Here is a 26,120-nt window from a genome sequence, read left to right on the forward strand (position 1 = left end):
GTCAGTAGTCAGTAAAATTCTAAGTAATGTGTTGAGTCAGGGGGAAAATGTACTGTTTTTTAATCCAGGTGAAATCAGTCTAAAATAATTTTGTACTTTTAAAAACACAAAAATTACAAAAAATGAGGCCTTTTTTGTCAGAAAGGCTAAAGTACATAGGATGCAAGCAGGGACTAAGAAGAAAAAGATGGCCTGACTTTAGATGCTAAAAATACCTGAGGCTCATTTATATATTAGAATGCTAAATTTTGTCTCCACCCCAAAGCCCCAAATTCCTGCAGCATATATCTATTTTATTGTTTTGCTTTGTTTCTGTTCAAGTGTTCAAATCTTCCCTTTCTTTTAGAAACTGTCACATCCCACTCCACCAGTCACATGACTACCATTGGACCTGCCATGTGAGTATAAATATGGTACAACTCCAGGTGACATCTCCCACATTGCCTGTATATAGTTTATAATGTAAATGCTATGCCATATGACTATGTAAGCAGTGGCCCTGGTACAATATGAGCCTGCCGTTGACAACAATTCATTGATCCAGGAATTTACACATGATTCAAGAATTAAAAGATACCAAAAGTCCTATTATCCTGAGCTACTAAAACCCATTAATCCAAAATAGTTCTTCTTTTCCTAAGGTTTGGATATTCAAAACGTGCTTGGATACTCTGATAAATCCTAATATCTTTCTGGTAGTTTCTCTCTTTCTGCATGAGGTAGCAAGATTCAACTTTCCTCAACCTGAGTAAAACAACGAAGGACCTAGACTGATAAACCATTCTAACCTCACATTCACATCCTCACACAAACCAGACATGTGGAGCAGATGTACTGCCTGTCCATTTTTCAAGACCCAGATCATTATGACTGAGGATGTAGGCTCTGGGTTTAAATTTTCTTTACCTAGATCCTGATACCACCATTTATTCAAACGGCATTGTGCAAAATACTTAATATCAGCGCCTCAGCTTGTTCATCTGTAAAATAGGAATAATAGTACCTTTTGAGGTTGTTGAGAGGGTGAAACATTTGTACATATCCTAGTTTGCTCTTTATATATAGTGCCAGTTGTTATTATTCAGACCCTGTGAAGTCGTCTGAAATATCTTCCGTAAATTCTCCAATCTCCATTTGGTATAATTACATTTTGTGTGTGGGTGTGTGCTGCCATTTTCTCCTGAACTCTCTTCCGTTAAATGTCTTAATACATTGCTTTAAAATTACAATTACTTATGTATCCATCTCCCTTTCCTATTTGTGATGTCCTTGAGGGGCAAGGCCCGTGTCTATTTCACTTTTTACCCAGAATGCCCAGCTAGAACAATGTCTGTCAAATAACAGTGCTCAATAAATACATTTGATAAAAGATAACTAACAAAATTAATGAAAAACTACTATATAAAATCACATTCAGCTGTTTATAATTATGTTTTTTTCTCTCTCATAATTGATCCAAATATTTCTCTATTCATGCACTTATTTGGAAGATTTGTAGGTAGAAAGCTACAGTGTGGTATGTTCTGTGGAAATATAAAATGAATAACAATCTCTATCCTCTAAAGCAGCTTGCAATACAAGAGGGGATAAAGCAGATACCCAAACTGCTGTAATATAAAGTGGAAGGTGATGGGTTTCATAATAGAGGCACTAGGAAATTACTCTAAGATCTAGAAGATGTAGAGATCATTTTAGGCTGCAAAACTTGAAAAAGTCTTCAAGGAAGAAGTGTACGTGAGGTAGTTCTTAGAGAAATGAGTATGCTTTCAATAGACTGAGAAAATATTTCCTCAAATCGGAAAGGTCTGCAGGTTAATGAATTTCTGCTAAGTGTGACTATTACTGACAGTTCCTGTCTGTCAAATGAATGCAACCACAGGCTTTGGCTTGGGTTTAATAAGGGTAGAGGTCAGGCGGAGAGATCTGTGTTTGCTTAGGCTTCTACTTTCCCAATGAGCCACATTAACACTACCTAAATCTCTCTGCAGATTGAAAAACTTGGTCTGTTTTAGTTTCACTCTGAACAGAAATCAATACTGTAAAAATAATTTTGATATCCATTATGAACAATGATTATGCAACTGACATTTTCTTTGAGTTGTTTCCTTAATGTAGTTCTTTGCAGGAAAAAATCACTATCTGGGATTCTACTTAGGATTATTCCTAGGAAGGAATTATCATCCAACACATATTTACTGAGTGCCTACTATGTACCAGACATGCCCTCCATTGGATTTTTTTGGTCAAGAATATTTGATTGAGGTATAATTTATGTTCAGTGAAACGCACATTTTTAAAGAGTGTGGTTTCATTTGTTTTAACAAAAGTATGTGTTTGTGTATCCCACGCCTCTATCAAGATATAGAACATTTTATCACCCCAGAAAGTTTTCCTGCCCTGTAAGTCCCCATCCCCTGAAAACAACTATTCATCTGATTTCTCTTACCATAAATTCATTTTGCCTGTTCTGATATTTCTTGGAAACAGAATCATGCTGTATTCTTTTGTGTCTTATTCTTTCACTCAATATACTTTTTTGAGATTCATCTATGTTGCTTCATGTATCAGTAGTTCCTTTTAATTGGTACATATTATTCCTTTGTGTGAATTAAACATAATGTATTTTTAATATGTTTTTCTACTGCTGGACATTTGAATTGTTTTGCCTTTTAGTTATTATGACTAAAGTTGCTTTGCACATTCTTGACAAATTTTTTTATGGACATAACATTTCTTTTGGGTAAATACCTAAGAATGCGATTGTTAGATCATAGAATATATGTATGTTTAACTTTATGAGAAATTGCCAGATCTATTTCCAAAGTGTTTGAGCAATTTTACAATTCCACTAGCAAAGTTTGAGAGCTCTGATTGCACAACATTCTTTCCAACTAACATCTGATATTGTCAATTTTATTTTTATTTTATATTGGAGCATAGTTGATTAACAATGTTGTGTTAGTTTCAGGTGTACCTAATTAAACTCAAAAGCTTTTGCACAGCAAAGGAGATCATAGACAAAATGAAAAGACAACCCACAGAATGGGTGAAAATATTTGCAAATGACGCAACCGACTATTTTTAATTTTAGCCATTTTGGTGGGTGTATAACATTATCTCATTGGGATTTCATTTTACACTTCACTGATAAGAAGTAATGTTGAGTGTTTTTTCATGCTCTTATTATAGATTTGTATATCTTCATTTATGAACTGCCTATTAAAGTTCTTCACACATTTTAAAAATTGTGTTGCCTTTTTACATTGACTTTTCTAGGTTGCTCATTCTGGACAAATACTTTATCACACGTATTACAAATTTATTTTTTTCTCAATATGTGGTTTACATTTTCATTTTCTTAACAATGTTTCTTAATGAAAGGACTTTTTAATTTGGATAAAGTAAAATGTATCAGATTTTAATTATAGTTATGCTTGCTATGCTGTAAGAAATTGTTGACCACCTTATGATCTATGTTTTCTTCTAGAGCTTTATGTATTTAACTTTAAGTTTATCACTATAAGCCATCTAGAATTTAATTTTGTGTGGTGTTAAGTTAGAGGTTGAGTTCTCTCTGTCTCTCTCTCTTTTCCCTCTATCTGTGCAGTTGTTCCCGAAGAGTTTTTGAATGTTTCTTTTTCTTCATTGCATTGCTTTGACATTCTGAAATCAATAGAATGGATGTTAATGGGTCTATTTCTGAAATTACCATTCTCTTCCATGAATCTATTTGCATTTCTTTATGTTATAACACATTGCTTAGATTAATATATAGATTGACCTGAATATCAGTAGTATATCCTTCAAATTTGTTCTTTCTTAAGATTACTTTGCTCACATTAGGTTCCTTGCATTTCCAAACAGATTTTATTTTTTTATTTTTATTTTTACTTTATACACATCTTTATTGGAGTATAATTGCTCCACAATGCTGTGTTAGTTTCTGTTTTACAACAAAGTGAATCAGCCATATGCATACATATATCTCCATATCTCCTCCCCCTTGAGCTTCCCTCCCACCCTCCCTATCCCACTCCTCTAAATCATTGTAAAGCACAGAGCTGATCTCCTTGTACTATGCTGCTGCTTCCTACTAGCTATCTATTTTGCAGTTGGTAGTGTATATATGTCGATGCTACTCTCACTTCGCCCCAGCTTCCCCCTCCTCTCCCCACCCCATGTCCACAAGTCCATTCTCTATGTCTGTGTCTTTATTCCTGCCCTGCCACTAGATTTATCAATACCTTTTTTTTTTTAATTCCCTATACACGTGTTAGCATACGGTATTTGTTTTTCTCTTTCTGACTCTGTATGACAAACTCTAGGTCCATCCACCTCACTACAAATAACTCAATTTTGTTTCTTTCTATGGCTGAGTAATATTCCATTGTATATATGTGCCACATCTTCTTTATCCATTCATCTGTAGATGGACATTTAGGTTGCTTCCATGTCCTGGCTATTGTAAATAGTACTGCAATGAACATTGTGGTATATGTCTTTTTTGAATTATGATTTTCTCAGGATATATGCCCAGTAGTGGGATTGCTGGGTCATATGGTAGTTCTATTTTTAGTTTTCTCAGGAACCTCCATACTGTTCTCTATAGTGGTTGTATCAATTTACATTCCCACCAACAGTGCAGGAAGGTTCCCTTTTCTCCGCACTCTCTCCAGCATTTATTGTTTCTAGATTTTTTGATAATGGCCATTCTGACCTGTGTGAGGTGAAACCTCACTGTAGTTTTGATTTGCATTTCTCTAATGATTAGTGATGTTGAGCATCTTTTCATGTGCCTTTTGGTCATCTGTATGTCTTCTGTGGTGAAATGTTTATTTAGGTTTTCCACCCATTTTTTAATTGGGTTGCTTGTTTTTTGATATTGAACTCCCCTCCTAGAGTAATGAAAATAAAAACAAAAATAAACAAATGGGACCTAATTAAACTTAAAGGCTTTTGCACAGCAAAGGAAATCATAAACAAGACAAAAAGATAACCCTCAGAATGAGAGAAAATACTTGCAAATGAAACAATGGACAAATGAATAATCTCCAAAATAATCAAACGGCTCATGAAGCTCAATACCAAATAAATCTTAGACATAGCTTATCAGTTCCACAAAATGCCTGCTGTGATTTTTGTTTGAGATTGCATTGAACCCATAGACTAATTTTTGGAGAAGAGACAGCCTAATGTCATTTCTACTCCATAAACATTTATTTAGAACATCTTTAATTCTTTAATTCTTAAGCTTTTTAAATTTTCAGTGTGCAGATATTGCACATATTTTGTTAAAGCTATACATTTCTATTCTATGGATTTTGTTCTATGATAAATAAAATTCTCTACTTAATTTTTAATTCCAATTTTAAAATACTCATAGAATTGCAATTGAATTTTATGCATTAATCTTGTTCCTACAACTTTGCCAAGTTCACTTATTAATTCTAGTACTACCTTTTAGAGATTGTTTTCTACATAAATTATCAGTTGTCTATGAATAAAACACTTTCATATTCCTTCAAATTTATGTGCCTCTTCTTTGTTCCTTTTTTTACTGGATATTCTTAAACCTCTAGTACAATGTTAAATAGAAGGTGTGAGAGGTAAACTCCTTTCTTTTTTCTTGATCTTAAATGTGAATTTAGCTACAGGTTTTGCAAAGTTGCCCTTTATCAGGTCAAACAAATTTCCTTCTATTATAGTTTGCTGATTGTTTATTTAGTTTTTTAATCATAAAGGGATATCACGGTTTTTCCAATGTTTTTCTGCATCTATTGAGATGGCATGTGATATTTTTGCTTATTTTTGTTAATGTGGTGTATAACATTGGTATGTTTTTGAATGCTAATCAAACCATGCATTTCTAGAATCAACTTCACTTGGTCATTATACATTACTCCTTATAAATATTGCTGGATTTAATTGGTAATATATTGTTAATGATTTTTACAGGTTCATGAAGGAGTTTGGTCTGTAATTTTGTTTTCTAGAAATGATCTTGTCCAGATTTAGTATCAGGGTTTTGTTGACCACATAAAATAAGTTTAGAAGTATTCCCTTTTCCCTCTAGGTTCTGAGGTTTGAATAGTTTCTATTACCTTGTCTTCAGGTTCACTGAACTTTCTCTTTTGTAGTTTCCGTTCTTTTTAGTATCTATCTATATATAAATATAGATCTAGGTATAGATAGAGGCTTACATATATAATTTCAGATATTATATTTTGCAATTCTGGAATTTCCACCTGGATTTTTATATATGATTTCTATTTCTCTATTGAGACATTTCATTTTCCTCCATCATATTCATGTTTTTTTTCATTTACATTCTTGAACATAATTGTAATAGCTCTTTTTAAAGCCTTAGTCTGCCAGTTCCATCATCTCACGGTCTATTTCTCCTGGTTTTTAGTTTTCTTCACATGTCTAGTAAGTTTTAAATGTGTGTCAGATATTATGATTTCTATGTTGTTGAATATCTTTTTTTTTTTCTTTGAATAGTATCAAGTTTCATTCAAGCAGAAAATTAGTTTACATATAGATCAGCTTGCTTCTTTAAAGGCTTGTTTTTATTTTATTTTTTTATTGAAATATTGTTGATTTACAATATTGTGTTAGTTTCAGGTATATAGCATAGTGATTCTGTATTTTTGCAGATTATATTCCATTTTAGGTTATTACAAGATAATGGGTATAACTCCCTGTGCTATACAGCATATCCTTGTTACTTATCTATTTTATATGTGGTAGTTTTTATCTGTGAACCCCATACCCCTAATTTGTCCCTCCCCTCTTTCTTCTTCTCTTTGGTAACCACAACTTTGTTTTTTATATCTGTGAGTCTGTTTGAAAATATTATGCTTATGAAATAAATGAGATAAAGACAAATACTATATGATATCACTTGTATGTGTAATTTACAGGCTTGCTTTAAATTAGAATAGACTGAGTCTAGATTAGCCTTTACTCTAGGATCAGATAAGCTCTACTCCAAAGGTTTGGTCTTTCTGGGATCGCTACTGAACATGTTAGCTATTCAACAATTTCTCTTTACTCTGACTCAGAGCTCAAAATCTCCCAGTGCTGTTTAACCCCAGAAATTGTTTTGGTCACAATCCCCCCATAACTATTCTTTCCATGGTAGTGCTTTATAGAATTTCATCCTGCACATGCTCTGTTTAACATTGATTTAAAGATTCAAAGGGACCTTATGTAGGTTTCTGGAGCTTTTCCTCTCTGAAACCATGCTCTGTGAATTTCAGCCACCTTCACAGCCCCAAATTCTATTCTTTGTCTCTTGTTTCATGATGTATGCTCTGTTTTAGCTTCTCACATTCTGTGGTCTGGAAGGTGTTTCCAGGAAGAAATACTGGGTAATTCTGGAGCTTGTCTTCTTCAGCAATTGTAATCTTCTTTTAGGCTTATAGTCATGTACTACCTCTTACCCTTTTTCTGAAAACAGTATGCTTCATATGCTTTGTCCAATTTTATAATTGAGAAGGGTAGTCTGGTACCAATTATTCCATCATAACTATAGGCAAAAATCTCCATTGGATCTTATAAAATGCCTTGTGAAGGCTAATGATGTGGTCTAGGGTTACAGAATTATGGCAAATAAAGTAACCAAACATAAATAACCTGGTAGGCTCAAAAGTGAACTTGTAATGGTTAGATGGTTAGTTTGACAGAGAATATGGTCACTGGAATCATTATCACATAAGGAATATAAGGATCATGTGCTACTTTTTTTTTTTTTTTAACTCTATCATGGAAAAGCCATATTAAGGTCTGGAAAACAACCAAAGCTCATGTGTATCATGTGTACTTTTTAGATGGCTCTTCCCTCTAAAATTTAAAAGGTAGCTAAGTCTATTGTATAGTTTGTTATATAAAAATTTAACATCATGATAATTTTATCATAGCATGTCTGTTTAATTTTTCTTTCCATAAGTAGACCAAAATTAGACCTATCCTAGATGTTGTTTAGAGAAATGAAAGTTGAACACTCTGGTATTGGGAATATTTATTCCTTCTAGAGAAAATCAATGGTCCAGTTTACAGGCGTTTAATTCAGCATGCTCCTTCCAAGCTTTATAACTCAGAAATACCCCCTTCTCATTGTTGTTCCTCTACATGTACAAATGGTTAAATAGTGTTATTTCTAATGATATTTTCTTACAAATTGGTTTCTAGGGCAGAAAGCTTATTCCTCAAAATGGGACTATTACATACAAATCTTTGGATTCTGCATGTAATGCAGATTTTCAATGTGTCATGATTTTTAAATATGTTGTACAAAATAGAGTAAAAATGCAGAGCTTTGGTGTTAAATAGATCTGGATTCTAGTCTTGGTATGTGAATTATAAGCTTTGTTACTGGGGGAAATTTATTTTGCTTGTCTCAGACTTGGTTTCTACATCTATAAAATTGGAGTCATGAGAATATCTATCTTGCAAGATAGTCTTGAGAAATAAATTAGGTCACGTATGTAAAACACTTAGTAGAGTGCCAAGTACTTGCTAAACACTAAACAGATGTTTACTGTATTTTCAATGCATTAATATAAGTAAATACAATGAGATAACCAGTGATAAAACAGAAATTTTATATATATATAAATATTTGTACACATATATTTAAGAACCATTTTCAGCAGTACCAAGTGTGTTGATTAATTGTATGTGTCAACTAGACTGAGTCACAGGGTCGAACATCATTCTGGGTGTGTCTATGAGGGTATTTGTCAATGAGGTTAACATTTGAATCAGTAGACTGAGTAAAGCAGATTGCCTACTCTAATGTGGGTGTGCCTCATCCAACCAGCTGAAGACCTAAGTGGAACAAAAAGGATGAAAAATAGGGAACTCGTCTTTCCTGACTGCATAACCTGGGACATCAATCATTTATTGACTTCAGACTTGAACTGGAAAATCTGTTGTTCTTGGGTCTTGAGCCTGCTGGTTTTCAAAAGGAAACTACACCATTGTCTATCCTGGGTTTCCAGCTTGCTGACTGCAGACCTTAGGACCTCTCAGCGTCCTAACTGCATAAACCAATTCCTTATACTAATTCTCTTCCTCTCTTTCTCTCTCTCTCTATCTTATTGGTTCTGTTTCTGAGAATCCTAAGTAATATACCATGTCTGTAACTTTGGTAGATCATGGTGAAAAGAGGGATTTTCTGCATTTCCAGGTACCAAAGACCCACAGCATTCAGGCTTATGTCCTATTGTTTTCTGCAATTCTTACCTTGCTGCTCTTACTCTGAAAATGAGAAGGATAATGTCATATTTATTTACATGTACTGAGCAGTCATGATGTAAATAGCCTGGGGAGGTGGAATAAAACTGCAGCAAGAAACAATTGTTTTTCTATTCCAGAGACCCACAGTATGAATTTATAATATGAACGGTAGGGAGCCAACCCACTTCTGACTTGAAATGCATTTGCCTTGCATACTTACTCATCTCTTTATGATATCAAACTGTCTTAGTCACCTTTAAAAGCAAAGCAGAGTTCATTTTAAGGGCATTAAGGTGAAAGGCCAGGTACAATTATTCCTCAGACACATTTAAACTGCCCCATTGACAGGAAGTTAGCACTTACCAGAGTGGCACAAGTTACAGAGAAACAGTGCTTCACTGAATCTGATGCTGAGAAGCAGAACTTGAAAGCAAACATGAAATGCCACAATAATAAATGACAACGTCTTTCTTTAAAAGAAAATTTTTGAGGTACACTATTCTGATGAAGGAAAAGGTAAATGTATGTTGTCTGATATATTTCTCATATCACTTAAGTGCCTGGGTTCTGTATCTGAGCCCCGAACATTGAAATTAGGTATGCTCTGTCCTAATTTAGCATTCATCTTTTAGAGTTTAGCTCATGTATTTCCTCCTAATTTTAAAGCAACAAATAGTCATTGAGTTCTACCTATTTCCAAAGCATTGTTTTCAGCATGTTAAGGATGTAAACGTGACCAAGATATAATTCCTTCTCTCAAAGCAGCTTAGAATTCACTGGAACACTTTAACAAGCATTTATTCATCACCCTTATATGCCAGGTTGTGTTCTAGGTAAAGGGGATACACAGATATATATGACCCATTTCTTGCTCTTGATAAATACCTACTGAGAGACACATCAAATAAATAATTTTTTATAAAGTAAAAGTATATACAAGAAGCCTAGAATGAGGAGTGAGTAATTCAGTCTGGAGGAGGAGATAAGCATGGTTACAAGTAAAATATTAAGATGAGAGAGTGGAGAGATGTGTATTCATGAATCCAGCACCTTTCTAGGATTCACATTAAAAAAAAAAAGAAAAGAAAAGCATAGGGTATGCAGGAAAAAAACCTGTTTTACTTAAATCCAATCTCAGGAAGGAGAATATTGTCAATCCTCCATGGGTCTGGCATGTCCCTTCTAATTCCAGATCTGGAAGAGGTTCTCCTCCAAGTCCTCAAGTGTGGATGGCCTTTTACATACAATTTACTTCTTACAAACCACTGTTGCTTCATAGGTGCTAGTCTTAAGACTCTGTAGACTTGTTCAGAATTTGAGGGCAGAGGCTATGACCAATGTTTCTTCTGCGATCACAACGTTTTGTACAAAATGAGCAAGACAGATACCAGTTGACTGATAAAGATGTATTTTCCTCCACAACACTGACATTCAAAGTCCACCTTCCTCAGAGGTGATGAAAAGACTCCTTGGGGTGATGCAGGGCCTTCCCTCAGCATCCTTGCTGTGAAATGCCCTCAAGGCATCATCCATCTTCATCCAGGGCTTTGGCTGTCCATTGTGATCAGGTGTGTGACCAACAGAAACATAAGGACCCTATTTCAGAAATAATTCACCATTCCATAGTTAAGGAAAGAACATTCTCTTAGAACATAAAAGAAATATAGAATGACTTCTAGATGGATAATATACAAACAATGATTTTTGGATATACATTATTCTTTAGCCAAATTAAAATAAATGAAATGTAGATATGTGTAATAGGGAGCAAAAGGTATATACTGGATACATTTGTGGCCTAAGTGATTGTCAGGAGTTACAAGAGTTCTTGGAGCTAAGTTTGCTTCCAGTAAAATAGGGTATATGAAAAACTGTGCACCAAAATAAGACTTTTATTTTATGATTTCAGCTTATGTAAGATTTATAGATATTTAAAATAAATTTTAAAAAAACGTGTAAATATAGCTGGGAGGTGTAAGATAAGAGATCATATAAAAAGCCTACTTATTTTTGCAATAGGGACTGGCTACATATTCAATAGTACATTTAAAAGTGAAAGTGCCTGCTTTGCTGCAAGTCAGACTTATTCAATTACTGGCTCCTTAAACTATCAAGAAAGATGCCAGATATAAGCATTTGGGTGCACAAAACCTGGAACACTCATTTTCTTGTCAATGCAACCAATCAATATTTTTTAAAAATTTAGTACCTCATAGATACAAAGCATTATCCTGTCACAAGGAGATTCAAATAGGCATAAGATGTGCCTTCAAAAACTTATAACCCAACTGAGTTGAAAATATGAGACACATACATACACAGATACTGAGGTAAAATGGAATCATCCCCTATAAAGTATATATCCTCAATGAAAATTGACACAATCAGCACTACAGATTTATAAGAGGGAGTGAATGCTTCAATGAATGGGTTGGTCAGGAGTGCCATCTACAAGGCAGGTGGATTGCAGGTGTATCTTGAGGGAGCATATCATGGAAAGAAAGCTCAGACTGGTCTTGGGGATAAGGGATTGAATGCCTATCAAGGTCTGGAAAGGACAGTCCCTAAATGGGATTATTGGGAGAGGGGCTTAGGAGCAGACCTTCAAAGACCTTGGTTGGGGTTGAGAAATATGATTTTTAATCTCTGAATGATGAGAAGAACTTAAATAATTTTGACAGGAAGTTATTTTTTGAAGGAGGCACTCCTGGATTTTGGGTCTGGGTGAACTATGCAAGGTGATTTTCAGAGAATAGATAGCAAGTAGTCAAGATCATGAGAACTAACCCAAATTTGAAGCTATGAAGGTCAGAATTAAAGGCTCCAAAGCAGAGTGCATGGACTTGCTTGGATCCTGGAGTTAATCTGAAACATCAAAATGCCTCTTCCATTCTACTTCCATTCTACTTACAACATTTGTTTTTCATAACGTCATAAATTTGATTATAAAAATCTACATCCTTACAGGGCACAGAATTTGGAGTATACATTTTTCTGATCTTTTCATGCTAAAAGATCCACACCAATTCCCCTAGACAAAGATTTGCTTAGATCTCTAGCTCTGCCACCTGAGCTATGGATTGTCTATTCCCAGGATACGTCTCTAACTGAACCTCACACATCTAAGGATTGAGATTCAGTTGACAGTGGAATTTAAGAAGTTTCTCTGTGTTCATTCCCTCATCCTTAGTTAGCCAAGGTCATGCTTCCTGGGAGTGAGGCTGTATTTGTCTGGAAAGAATCCAAGACTCTTGAGCATTCAGAAAGAAATAGCAAGAATATTACCACACATTGTATTTAATTCTCTTTTTAAAAAGAACGAGCTTAACAGAAACCCAAATTCTCCCCTAGCTTCTCATTTATTAATCTGGTGCTATAGTTTATAAAAAAGCAATAGGAAAATGGCAGGGGTGAGGAAGTCTGAAACAGGGATCCTGGACCCAGTGTCAACAAGAGCCTTTCAGATGTTTGCAATCCAGGCAGGAAGCATCTTAGAAAGGACAATTAAGTGAGCTGCTGCATCTTCCTCTGGTCAAAAAAGGAAGCTTTCCCCTTTTCCTTCCTGCTCTCTCTCCCTTTTCTCTTTCCCTCTTTCCTCTCTACCTCTCTCTTACATCCCTTGTTATGCTCCTTTTCTCCCTCCATTCTTCCCTTTTTTCTTTGTGTCCTTCTGATTAGGAAAATAATTTAATTTTTTGGTTTAACTGAACAAAAGGTTGAAGATGCAGTGCGTATTTCTAGTTGTTGCCAGTTTTCACATCCCTTAGCAAAAAAAAAGCTTTCCCTTTAGAAGCCCAAAAGGTGGAGCTGTTGCAAAAGGAGAAAGCCCAGCAGGCCAGCCAAGCCGGCGGGGCTACCGACACACAATGCAAACATACACATGCGAGGAGCCACAGATCCTGGAGGCTTTGCTTTCAAAACATAAACATTTCCTTTTTTTCCCCAAAGAGAAATAAAAATTCTGATTACAGCAGATGCATTACTGCCAAATTGTGCAAAATAGAACAAGTATTAAGTGTCTGCTTAACCCCTTTTAATTGTTAATTCCATGCACTTTAGTAGATTCCAGTATTATCAAAATAACTGCAGGGAGAAAGGATGCATATTCATTTGGGTCATTAATACCACCGTTTATCAGCATAATGTTCTATGGATAATGATGGGAGGGTCATTCTATTTTCTCCATTTTGACTCTTGTTGAAGTGTGCTGAAATGCTTTCAGTTATATTTCTTCAGTGGGGACGGCCTCGACAAGTGCTCATTTTGGCAGCTGAAGATAGGCTTCCGCATTTGTTGACCTCTCACAACATTTTCCACAGAAACAGCATTTAGCTTTTAGGATCATAACGTGATATTTTGTTTTCATCATCTTGAGAAGAAGCAGCAAATTTTGAAAACCCATTTTATGGAAAGAAACAGGTACAGAGCTTGCTGAATTGTTCTAGTTTCATCCAGAAATGGGATGAGTTATTACTGTTCATTTCCATTGACTTTTAGCTCTCGGCTTTATCGAAGAGTTTTGACTGTTCTCTTCCCATGAATTGTTTACTTCTTTCTTTGTCTCTATCCCTAGAGCAAAGGCCTTCAGATTCATGTCTCGAAAACTATTGAAGCAAACAATTTAGCTAATTTCAAAATGTCTTCATTTGCTCTCAAAATATGATTTCACCCTCATCAATTTAACGTGTACTTTCAACCCTGAGTTACTGGAATAAACAGGGACAAAGTAACCTGATATGTTTTATACCACAGAGACAAAAAGGTATTGATCCTTTTTGCCTCTGGGAAAAAAGGTTTCTAATAATTTCTAGATATAGTGTAGATTGCATTGCTATCTTTAATTAAAACATGACACAGGACAAAAAACCAATTATTTACTTTGAAACCATAGGGCTGCCTTTGTCCTAATGGATTCTGATGTCCCATTTGCAAATTGGCAAGTTTGTTTTCAGTACAACCGTGAGTCTGTGTGTGTCTGTGCGCGCGCGCATGCCCGCATGCACGTGTGTGGGCGTGACTGCTTGTGCTACCTGTACTTGAATGCAAGTGTGCTTGTGAATTTATTCTTGGCTTTGCTACTGGTGACATTTAAATTTGGGTTTATGTTGGGTAGTTAAAAACATATAAAAGGCTGAATTATAGCAACATTGCCTATCACGTATACCCCCAAGATGACTGAGGAGGGAGTTTCCAAAGTGGTTTTATTTGTGACGTTTTGATGAACTATGAAACAGGACTTAGGAAGCAGGGGCTAAAGCAAAGTAGAGTAAAAAGAAATGCCTTGAAAGGGAACTGATCTCAGATACAGAAATAAAGCAACCTTATCCTACTACAAGAATGCTTGAACTAGCTCAGTCTCTTATTTCTTATTCTCTCCCAGCTGTTTCAAAAAGCACATCTCCTCATATGTCTCTGGGGCTTTTCCTCTGATCCAGACCTGGCCTGTGTTCTGCTCTTTCCTTTCAGACGCTGCTGGTCTCCAAGACATCTCCTTGGCAGCTTTTGCCATCTGGAGCTGTCTGCCTTCAACTCTGCTGTGCAGACTCAGGCTCCTTGAAACTGTCATCTTGAAACATATTTATTACTTCCTCATGCCTGGGCTTTTTGGTGCCATGTTCCTTCCGCAATTTGATCATGCAGGGCAGAGTCAGGACTATTTTACCATCTGAATTAGTGCTAAGAGGTGCTGTTAGCATGAAGAACACAGCTTCCAAAGGAGAGGTAGGCATAGCACAAGGCTGCCTCCCAACAGCTCAGGCTGCCCATGCTAGGTGGTACCCCTTGAATCGCCAAGGCTTCAAGCAGGACATTTTTCTCCTCACTTTGTTGCTACTGTCTATGTTGCGAAATACAATTGATGTGAAATGAATCTAATGTGACTGTTTCTTCCTCTCACTAGCCTGATAATGTACCCAGACACCTCAGGTGACAATGCTTTTTAGGTCATTGCCCTTATTGACTCCATCCCGTGGAAGAGCAAATTCACTCACAAAACAAAGGAGAAATTGTTTTAGAGACCAGAGAACATGGATGTTCTGAAACACCTTTTCCTAACAAAATGACAGACTTGCTAAAATATTACAGACAAGATTGATTTAATCCACCATAAACAGAGAAATCCCATTTGCACATTTGTATTTGTAAAACTATCCTTGAGGTCCATGCCTTGTGACCTAGTTACAGTTAATCCCATGGTACTGAATGGTTCTCTCTGCACTTCTAGTAACAAAATCACATTTCAGGGACCCATTATAGATACACTGAACCACAAATTAGAGCACATCCTGTAATGGCAAGAGTCACATCTCACAGACATAGGGCAGTGATCAAAATATATTTTATTTTAATATTTTTTTAAAAAATTAAATTTCATTTGGCTCAGTATGTTCATTTATACCATCACTTCTTTGATTATGGTTGCCCCTTAATTGATAACATTAAATGAATGAGGGGGAAAGACTGCCTCCCCCACAGTAGGAAAGATGTGTCCCACTGCAATTTTTGACAGATGCTCTGATGTGAGCGGCTGTCGTAATGCACACAGAGGAGAGAGCTCTGGAAGGACTTCAAAGTTCAGCTTTGGTTGAAGAGCTATCATTAGTCACATGTGAGAAATATTAATATTTTCCATTAATTCCAAAGAACTTCCCTCATGTATGTGGATTTCCATGGCTAATATTATGGTGGAAATGCAGTGAGGTCTGAGGAAAGGAAAGAATCTAAAGTCTTTGAGGGTCAACTAAATGTGGGAACAATTATACATCTTATATCTATTACACTATTGAATCTCATAACACCCCCTCAGCAACCACACAAGGCGAGTATTGTTCTCTTAATTTTACACATGAAGAAACTGAGACTTAGAGGCCTTCTGATGAAAAAAAGCATATTCTTAAGGTGTTAGTCTATTAGGAAAGCAGCTCTGTTGATCTATCTTTTCAGAGATCCTGGCAAACAAATCATGACCATAAAATTAAAATCCCACGAGAGCAAAGGATGAAAAATAGGGACAGTGAAGGGCAATGAGGCACAGGTATATATGCTGAATTCTGCTCAGCCCTGGGGGCTGCAGGAATAAACCCCCTGGAGGTATCTAATGGCTCACACTTCCCTCCCAGGGACCAGGCTGAGGACGAGGGCAGTGTGGAGGAGAGTTCTCCCAGATCACACTCAGGGGACATTTCTGAAATGGAATAAAATTATTTTGGCTGATTCTTGGATAATCTTCCCTTAGAAAAGAAAGAATTCATACTGGATGGGGAAATAAAAGGGCAAGATACTAACACCTTCCTGGACATGAAGGATAGTATCAGGTTTCAAATGCTATTAAAATTTCACCTAAGACTGAGGGGAAGTGAAAGACCTAATGTTGAATTATTATTATTTTTTAATCTTCGTTTTCATTCATATGCTCTTAAGAAAGAGGTGGGCCAATGCCCTCAAAAGTAAAGAAAATAGAAAAAAAGTGAAATGAAACACTCAGACAAATAAATAAAACATAGGGGAAATATAAATAGTGCTTTCTGAGTGATGGGAAATCCAAAGGGTGCTTGTTGTCATGAGCTTTATAAACCCAAGTATCACAGATGCCCTGTTTCTTTATTTACACTGTTAAGGGAGAAAGGCAGCCCCTAACCATCAGCATCCAACATTAAATCATTAAAGAAACATTATTGTTAAAAAGACAGGCTTTAAAAAAGACACACATACACACACACATTGTTGTACAGTTTTATTTTACCAGAACTCAGAGTGTTTAGATACTTTATGTATTACCTAGGCAACACATAGAGCTTTCAAGGCTACTATTTTAGAGAAATAAATACATTCAAATAAAATTTAAAAAAAAACACTTTTATTTGTTTTCTTTTTCCAATCTGATCATTGTTTGGAAACCTGGATCAAAGGCAGGTTTAAAATGGGTTGAGGGGAGATAGATGGAATGGAATGAGATGCATTTATTTTATACCAATGCTACATTTAAGAATGCTAAACTGATCACTATGTCTGTGCTTATTGATTAGACCAGTTTTAAGAAGACCACCATATGTGTGCCTATTGACTACACCATAAGAAGCATTTTGGTCAGGAACACTCCCACCTTCCTCTAGTCTTGACACTAGGACTAAGGTTCTTCTCCACTAATTGGATTAACATACTACTTGAAAGTTGCATGGAAGGGCTGTTGTGTTTAGCACCAGTTTCCACCAAATTTTCTATCTTGTGTCCTAAAGCAAAGCAAAGATAGGTGGTAAAAGTATAATCTGCCTTCAGATTATACTTTTCAGAGAGTTGCTTCACCCTAAAGAAATGGCGTCTTCAAGTCTTTAGAACTGTAAAGCAAATACTGTGCTCACATTGGTAAACATTATGGTGACATAATAATACTGGGTCTCTTGGCTTCTTTATTAATGAACATTCCCCAGCCATTAAGAATTAAGGTCACCCATCTTTATTTTTATTTATTTATTTTTAACACCTTTATAACAAAGTGAATCAGCTATACATATACTTATATCCCCATATCTCCTCCTTCTTGTGTCTCCCTCTACCCATCTTTATAAATGGGCAAGTGTAAATTAGCACAGTTTACAGCAAATTTTACACATTAATCAAAGGGTAGCTCAAACTTCACTTCCTGGGGGGAACTTGCTGATCGATCAGGCTCCCATGACTTCTGCATCTCCACCTTGAAATCTTATAGCATCATTATGTCTACTGTCTACTATCTGTTTGGACCTTGGCATAAGCTTATATTTTAATTTAACTGGACATGGTACTGAAACCTCAGATAAATGTCAAACTCCTCAATGATGAAAACTTGGTCTTAAATTTTCCTTCATTTAACTCCTGCTCCAACGAATCCCCATCACCATGTTTCACAGTCTCATTTAATCATTCTTTCATTTGATTATTTGTTCTTCAAATATCATTGAGTAGCTATTCTCACTGCTTATTGAAAGTGGAGTACTACATCCACATAAATGAGATATTTAAAGCAATATGGTCTACATAAAAATTAAAAGAATACATTTACAGTATTGAATGCAACTATCCCCAAATCAGGGTAGGGAAAAAAGCTTCGATAAACAACTTTGTCTGTGGCAGATAGCAGAGTCCTCCAAGCACTACAGGAATTTCCACATGATATTTATAAGTGGCAAGACGGTCTTGTTTGCAAATGTATTCCATTGGCCTGAGATTTGCAGAAATCCCGGGTCACTTACATTGTTTACTCAATGCATCTTTTTATTCATTGATCATTCCACTATTTTACAGAATTTCAAAAAAAACAAAGTCCTTAAGAATTCCTTTTTTTTTTTTTTTGGATGTCCTAGAGGAGAGACAGCTTAGTAAACAGTCAGAAGTACAAATTAGGTGGCACTGACTAAAAGAAGGAATGAGTAGAAAAGAGTTACATTATGAATTTTGTATAATTTCACCTAATTTAGAGCTACCTGTGGTGAAGATGGGAGGAGGTGAAAGGTCACGCTGGGATGCTAGTGATTTTCTGATGAAAGACAAGACTATTGCTGAGAAGGGACCTTAGGTGCCAGGTGGCCATGCTGCACAGCCTCGGGGTGCCAATCATATCAGAGTCCACGTGAACGGAGCTGGGCAGCAAGGAACCTGCAGGACCACCTAATTCATGGCCAGGCTCTGAACTTAGGGTGGATACCTGGGTGTCACCACCAGGTCATTTTGAGGTCCCACGTGTGAAAGTTTTTATCCTGGGCAGTGATGCTATTAATGCCTAAACTTTAGAGACAGTGTCTGTAGAAAAAAACTGTTCACCTATCATTACTCCAGGAAATTATGTTTCTCCTTTGAAAAATGTTACTGTTCATACGCATAATCTTTGCTTTTCTATCCCTTGGGTGCCACATACTGGATGTGAGGCTTTTTTTTTTCCTTGACTTTTTGACAATTAGAGTGTAAAGGTGCCCATGAGAGCTGAGGGTTTGGCAGAATTTTACTAGTGAACACAGGGGTGCCTACTGCTGGCAGATAGAACGACCACTTATTTTGCAAACATTCATTTGGGCTAAAAATGATAAATCTGTATTTTTCTTCTTAAAATGCTCCCAAAGAGGAAGAAAAAGGAAAAGAGAGCTTAGATTTGGAAAGCATAGGGACCAGAGAAGAGAAGAAGGCGAAATCTGCCTGTCCCAACAATTTATCTTCTTTGATATTTCCTAGTGGGCATTGGGTACATTTCCAGTCTGTATTTTGAAAGATAAAATGAATATTCCATTTAACCAGCTGTATTCCAGGATCTGCAACTATCCAAAGCCTCATTTTGGAGAGACAGAAGAGGTGCTTTACTTCATTGTATATAGGTTTCCCCCACTACCTGAAAGTAGAGCATGTCTATGAAACATTTTGTAAAACAAAATAGCATAAAGCAAAGAAGCAGTTACCTTAGGACACATGTTGCTAACAGATGCACAAAATAAATCGAGGTGACGCACAGATGCTCACAGACACAGCTCAAAGCTTTGAGGGCTTGATGATGCTGAGTGTAGTTCCAGGGGAAGAGGCTTTAGCGGTGCCCTTCTCACTGCTTGGGGTGGGCACTGCCTCTGTAACAGACTCTGCAAAACAAATGCTATTTTCACTTTTCCTCTTTCTTTGCAAAAGCAAAAAACCCCTTTGGATTTTGGTTAGCAAAAACAGGTATTAATGTAGATATTTCATTAAAGTAAAGTGGCATAAAACGAACTTTTGGAAAGTTGAGGTTATCTGTGTAAGCCAGAAGAAAATATTTTCTAAGTAAGAAATGGTAGACACCTTCCCTGGGCATCATCCTAGCTGGCACTTTGACAGCTTTGCAATGCTTTCCAACAAGTCTTCCTGGTTAAGTTAGTCATGGTGTTTAAAATGCCATATATGTTACCTTGGACCATTTTCCCCCAAAGTTTAAATATTTTGTATGCAAGAAGTAATTAAATGTTTTGAAAGATAAATTGGAATAAATAAAGGAATCTAGGATGTTCATGGTAAAAGAATCAACAGCTCAATTTTCCCCCAAATGGGTAATCCAGTGTTAAGAATTAGCTCAATTATAATATGATCATATTATAATGATATGCTAATAAGTATACAAATGAATATTTTTTCTATATAATCTAAATAAAATTCTATGGTATTTTGTTCTTAATCTTTTTCTTAGTTAAATGCTAGTGATTGTCTTGTTTTCTCATACAGAGCTTATCTGACTTTAATGTGCATATGAATCAACTAGAGATCTTGTTAAATATGCACATTCTGATTTGGGTAGGGTCTTAGTTTCTGCATTTCTTTTTTTGTTGTTACTTTTTATAATTAATTTTTATTGGAGTATAGTTGCTTTACAATGTTGTGTTAGTTTCTACTGTACAGCAAAGTGAATCAGCTATACTTATACATATATCCCCTCTTTATTTGGATTTCCTTCCCATTTAGGTCACCACAGAGCACTGAGTAGGTTTCCTGAGCTATACAGTAGGTTCTCATTAGTCGTCTATTTTATACATAGTATCAGTAGTGTATATATGTCAATCCCAATCCCCCAATTCACCCCACCCCCTCATTCATTCATTCCCCCCTTGGTGTCCATATGTTTGTGCTATGTGCCTGTGTCTCTATTTCCGCCTTGCAAACCAGTTAATCTGTACCACTTTTCTAGATTCCACATATATGTGTCAGTATACAATATTTATTTTTCCCTTTCTGACTTACTTCACTCTGTATGACAGTCTCTAGGTCAATCGACGTCTCTACAAATGACCCAGTTTTGTTCCTTTTTATAGCTGAATAATATTCCATTGTATATATGTACCATACCTTCTTTATCCACTCATCTGTCAATGGACATTTAGCTTGCTTCCATGTCCTAGCTATCGTAAATAGTGCTACAATGAACATTGGGGTGCATGTGTCTTTTTGAATTATGGTTTTCTCAGGGTATATGCCCAGTAATGGGATTGCTGGGTCATATGGTAGTTCTATTTTTAGGTTTTTAAGGAACCTCCATACTGTTCTCCATAGTGGCTATATCAATTTACATTTCCACCAACAGTACAAGAGAATTCTCTTTTCTCCACACCCTCTCCAGCATTTATTGTTTCTAGATTTTTTGATGATGGCCAATCTTCATCAAGTGAGTTGATACCTCATGGTAGTTTTGATTTGCATTTCTCTAATAATTAGTGATGTTGAGCATCTTTTCATGTGCCTCTTGGCCATCTGTATGTCTTCTTCGGAGAAATGCCTATTTAGGTCTTCTGCCTATTTTTAGATAGGGTTTTTATTTTTGATATTGAGCTGCATGAGCTGTTTGTATATTTTGGAGGTTAATCCTTCATCAGTTGCTTTGTTTGTTGTCGGAAAATATTTTCTCCCATTTGAGGGTTGTCTTTTTGTCTTGTTTATGTTTTCCTTTGCTGTGCAAAAACTTTTAAGTTTCATTAGGTCCCATTTGTTTATTTTGTTTTTATTTTCATTACTCTAGGAGGTGGGTCAAAAAAGATCCTGCTGTGATTTCTGTCAGAGAGTGTTCTGCCTATGTTTCCCTCCAAGAGTTTTATAGTGTCTGACCTTATATTCAGGTCTTAATCCATTTTGAGTTTATTTTTGTGTATGGTGTTAAGGAGTGTTCTAATTTCACTCTTTTACACGTAGCTGTCCAGTTATGCCAGCACCACTTATTGAAGAGGCTGTGTCTTCTCCACTGCATATTCTTGCCTCCTTTGTCATAGATTAGGTGACCATATGTTCATGGGCTTATCTCTGGGCTTTCTATCCTGTTCCATTGGTCTATATTTCTGTTTTTGTGCCAGTACCATACTGTCTTGATTACTGTAGCTTTGTAGTATAGTCTGAAATCAAGGAGCTTAATTCCTCTGGCTCTGTTTTTCTTTCTCAAGATTGCTTTGGCTATTCGTGGTGTTTTGTGTTTCTATACAAATTGTAAAATTTTCTGTTCTAGTTCTATGAAAAATGGCATTGGTATTTTGATAGGGATTGCATTGAATCTGTAGATTGCTTTGGGTAGTATAGTCATTTTCACAATATTGATTCATTCATTCCCAGAACATGGTACCTCTCTCCATCTGTTTGTGTCATCTTTGATTTCTTTCATCAGCATCTTATAGTCTTCTGCGTACAGGTCTTTTGCCTCCTTAGGTAGGTTTATTCCTAGGTAATTTTTGTTTTTGTTGTTGCAGTGGTAAATGGGATTGTTTCCTTAGTTTTTTTGCATTTCTAATATCTTCCCAGGAGGTGCCAATGCTGTTGGTCCACAGCTCACAATTGTAGCAATTTTCCTCATCTCACTACTTAGAATATTGCTTGGCTCCTAATAGACACTCAGTAAACATTTGCTAATAAGTGAATGAATGAATAAATGAATCTCAATCATATTCATATTTTTTAAATTCCTTTTGATATTGTCTCATAGTTGGGTTAATTACTGAGTTTAGTTAACACAAGTATAATTGATATTTATCCTAGACTCTAAAGTTCTGAAATGTATAGCTTTCCAAGTGAAAAATAATACTTTCTTTTTACAGGGAAAGCATAATTACAGCATGTGTTCAGTTATAGAACATTATTCAACAGATAAGGAAAGGAGAGCCAGAGAAGTTTTGTTCAAGAAAAGTTAGGTGAGGAAGGTGGTTATGTTGGACAGACATGGGGTCAAACCTTCCTTACCTTGTCTGCTCTGTGGCCTTGGGAACTTACTCCACAAACCTCAGGATCCTTCTCCAAAAAATGAGGAGAATGCTTCCTATGTAAAATTATGAGGAAAGACTGAAATAAATTATGTAAATATTAAGTTTCTATTTCTCTTCCCTCACCCTTGCTCAAAGTGACATCATAAGGAAGTGTCACAGCAAGTTGGTAATTCGAGATCACTTAGTTGCCAACCCTCTGCTCACAGAAGAAAAAGCAGATTTCTGTAGAGATTCACCTCCAGTTTTGGAGATCAGATGGAAGCAGGTGGTAAATACTCTCAGGAGTGTTTATTTATCCAGCATTAACTAACTTTTTACTAGTTTTAGCGTAAGAAATGGTCACTAGCTTTATGTAGCCTAAGAGTCTGAGAAAGTTCCTCCATCCTTGCTACTTCAGAAGGATTTCCCAAGTTGAAATCAGAATTTTGGCCCTGAAATTCCAGAACTTTTCATACATTTTCTTTTTTTTTTTAAGAAATTTTTGTAATTTTCCTCAATAACACATTATTGGTTTGTTGTCTTGATGGCAAGAACTTTTCATGTGCAAATTCAGTGATTTAAATCTATTTCCTTTTCCCTTTTTAGATGGAAATAGATGATACTAAGTAACCCCTTCCTTGAGGAGAAAAGGATGCAATATTTAATATGCTATTCACTTCATATTTCCTCATTTAATTCTCTCAACAATCCTGAGCTGAGTGTTCTTAGATTTATCTTATAGATTATGAAACTGAGTTTTAAAAAAGTAAAATATCTTTCCTAAGGTTGTAGCTAGTAAACAGAAGTGAGGATTTGACTCAAGGTATCACTTGTTTGAAAAATATGTAAAGATAAAGCATGGTCAGTTTGGTGATCTACAATGGACATAATGGGGGCAGGATCAAGGAGGCACCTCCTCTCATGGATATTATAGAATCAAAAAGTGAACCAGCAAGCAACCATGTTGGCTTATCAGGGTAGGTGTTTTGTGAGGAACGTCCTTGCCCTGAGCTCTGTGATAGGAGCTCTTGACCAGGGAGCCATGAGCTGTTTGAACCCAAAGGCCCCACTTTTTCCCACAGTGTGTCACTTCTGAATGTTGATAGTAAAATGAATCATTATAATATACTGGAACACATGAATTCAGTCCCATCTACCCCATGGTTCAGGCTTACACAAAAAGTAATACAAATACTTTTAATCTTTAGTCAGCCCCTTCATTCCAGAACTTTATTGTTTTCAGCTCTTTCCCTCAAGGAATAAATGGAGTTTTCAATAAATTCAGACTTAGTAACAAAAAAATAAAAAAGGAGAAAGACCATTACCAGGAGTCAAACATTTTATTTTTTGGTAGATAATGAGTTGAATATCAGGTCTTGATTATGGAGTGTCCAATAGGACACACAAAATAGGAGTGTCCTATCAACCCTAGGAGAAAGCACTATTTTTGTTTTCGTTTTTCATTTTTAGAAAAATGCCTAACTTGGTTCATGGTTGTTACAATTTATAGAACTTTCTCCTAATTTCAAAGACATTACAATCTGCGTCACATAATTGTTTAGTCTTTGAGTCTATTCTCTGATATTTTTCCCATTGTTTCAAGGTCTGATAGATTTGTCATCTCAGTAAATTTACAAATTATGTGAAATCAAGTGTTGTGACTTCTTCCTCCTTCTCTTCCTCCTCTTCTTCTCCTTCTCTTTTTACATCTACCTCTTGTTTTTGTGAAAATAAATGAAGACCAACAAATAAGTAAAGCAAAACCTATTTGAGCTTCTGTGTCAAGGGAGTCAGCCATCTCACTTGCATTTGGGCACAGACTCAAAGGGAGACAAAGGAGTGGCAAAACTTCAGAGTGGAGAAAAGGGATGACTTCAGGTATGTCTTGATTAGAGCCTGTTGGCATGAGAAGGCTGTGATTAGGCAAGCTAGAAGTGGGGCATATATGTAATTGGTTAGCAGTGGCTATTTAACTTTCTCTAGTTGGAAGCAGGGATAAAAATTAAGAAATCTGTAAGTTAATAATCAAGTCCTGGCCATTTTTGGTCAATTATCACAGAAGTTAATATTTAGCTTCCTGGATTGTCAATAGAGATAAAAATTTGGCTTCCTGCAAGTCTCACTTATACCAGCCTGACTTCCTGGCTTGTTTGTTGTACATAAGGGGGTTGCTTTCCTGTGCAGATTGCTGCAGATGTTGGTCAAAGTTCTATTTTAAAATATGATCTGATCATTGTACATTTATACATTCAAACTCTTACCCTCCCCCTTCCGTCCTCTCCCTCTCCCCCACTTTCTGCTTCTTCCTACTTTGACATTCTCCATACCAAAGTCAGTACAAATATGATTTATTGAATATTTTCTTTTCTTTCAGAGACTTTAAAATTATTAAATTTGTGCTTACCTATTGAAAAAAAGTCAACCAATATAGAGTGTGTAAAGGACAAGGGAAAGGTTACCCTTTTCTCATCATTGTACAACAGCCATTAATTAGCAGTGTGATGCATATTTTAAAGATATTTTAGATACATATCATTATTTATTTAAACACCAAAATTATAGCATATTATATTTTTCAACTTGCCTATTATTACTTATCAAAATATCATAGATGTCCTTCTAAGTCATTACCCACCAATCTATTTTATTATGCTTTCAATAATTGAGCTCACTAGAATATAAACTCCATGAAAGCAGGGATTGTAATTCTACTGTTAACAGCTGCCTTCACAGCCTTGAAAAGCACCTGGAACATTACAGGTAATCAATGATGTCTGATGGATGAGTGAATTTAGGTTGCATCCTCTTTTTTTATTATTATTATTTCAAATAATAAAATAATATATAGCCTTGAACTTAAATGTCTGCACATGTATTTCTGTAGGGTAGATTGCGAGAAGTAGAATTGTGGCAAAATGCATAAATATTCTAAATCTTTATATAAGTATCAAACTTTGATCCAAAATAAAATATTTTGTTATTAACTTTTTCTTTTGTTATTATTTGCATTAATAACAACAGAGATAAGATTAGGTATTATTGGCTGATTACCCAGAATCTATTACCTCCCCTAAGTCTCACCAATCACTCTCTTGAAAATAGACCAAATTTTAATTTGAGGTGTCTACTCCTCCTCCTGAAATCCTGTCCTTTAAAGAACTCTGACCCCAGCTTGGCCCC

This window comes from Monodon monoceros, unplaced genomic scaffold (genome assembly GCF_005190385.1).
Source record: "Monodon monoceros isolate NGI ecotype Baffin Bay Population unplaced genomic scaffold, NGI_Narwhal_1 Super_Scaffold_1, whole genome shotgun sequence".
NCBI lineage: Eukaryota > Metazoa > Chordata > Mammalia > Artiodactyla > Monodontidae > Monodon > Monodon monoceros.